Here is a 1619-nt window from a genome sequence, read left to right as displayed (position 1 = left end):
GGACATGGTGGAAGCCACGTATGCACCTTTCTCTTTGTGGGGCCAGAGCCCCAGAGAGCAGTTTCCAGGCTCTCGGCCTCACATGTAAAGGTGCTGGCTCGGGTAGTAGACAGCCATCAGCTGTGACCAGTTGGCCATCAGCTGTAACCCGTTAGCCATTAGCCACTAATATAACTGTCGTGGCTACGCTAACAAGTGTGGATTGCAGCTAGCAAGTTGGTTGGTTGGGTGGCAGAGAAGTGGACTGCGGATTGCCGATTGTGTAGCTCCTGCTTCCTGAATCTCCAACCCAGCCGCCAGCGAGAATATAGTGGTATGAACCCCATATCTATGGCTCCATTGGTGTTCCTCTTTGGCCTAACCATATCCTGCATTCTTATGTGGGGAGCGGGACCAGAGACCCCGCATGACACTCTTCTAACTATGGGTGGCTTTCTACTTGTTAAAGCAGCAAAGAAAAAAGATGGACGAGAAGGAAGGGGAGAGAGGCAAAACCAAACTTAGTACATAATTCTCTTAGCTCCTGTCTGGCCACTTTGGGCTTTCAGACAGCATCACTTAGGCAGGCAGATCAACTATAAATCAGTACACCTTTGTCTCCAAGGTGGCCTTTATGGAGGAATATATTTTTACTGAGGGACTTAAAGCCTAGCTGACATTAGCTTCCCGGAAATGGGAGTGGGGGCAGTCTTTGAAAATTCTGATGCAATAAACCAGCAGCCACTAAATGAGAACAGGAGGGAAGAGAAACATTCCTGCTGCCAGAGCATTTTGCAGATAATTAAAGCAAAGACTTGGATTCACAGCAGGATGATTTTAACATATCTGACACAGGGCTTGACTAGAGCTCTCTCATGTCTCTCCCAGTGCAGTTATGTTATTAGCTTTCAGAATATCCTATATGAGGGAAAACACTTTTCTTCAAGCTATTCCATTTTTCAATTACTAAAGAGCTTTGAGTTTAAAAGTTCACCAAAAAACCCATCATGCTCCCATCTTGGACATACCCCTTGTCTAATGAGTAGTAACGAGATCACTCTTTCAGACACTACAGTCCACATTACTTAAATATCCAGCTGTCCTATTTCACACTTGGCATAGGCTACTCAATAAACCTATTTGATCTTTTCTTTATTGTCTGTCTCAGGAATGTGTGCAGGATTTTCTTTGCTATAGGAACAGATTTCTTCTTTGCAGTGTAGGAAGTGATTCACCTCTAGGAGGCTAATTTCTTATAGTTGAGTGCAGGATCTTAATAAATAAACCAAAAAGTGAAGTGCTATTTTGAACAGCCCTCACACCAGCAGGAAGAATCGGTGAATGAGGAACCGTGGAAGACTGTTCACTACATACCCATTTACTCCAAAAATGTTATTTGGAGCAGCATTGGATATTTTTTAATAAATTATAAGTGATTCTTCTTTCTGTATTAATTAAGGACGTACACTACTCTTCAAGTGTTTTAACTCCCCCAGTGCCAAGCTTAAGTCCTCTGGATTAATCCTAATGCATGAAGAGCTTTGGAAACATAACAATGGTAAGCAACAACCCAGAGTGATTAAGAAATCAAGATGTGTGCAGGTGCTAGTAAAAAAATATGCAGAAAGATGGAAAATGGA

Source organism: Rhinolophus ferrumequinum, chromosome 6, assembly GCF_004115265.2.
Source record: "Rhinolophus ferrumequinum isolate MPI-CBG mRhiFer1 chromosome 6, mRhiFer1_v1.p, whole genome shotgun sequence".
Lineage (NCBI taxonomy): Eukaryota > Metazoa > Chordata > Mammalia > Chiroptera > Rhinolophidae > Rhinolophus > Rhinolophus ferrumequinum.
Note: the sequence above shows the minus strand (reverse complement) of the source record.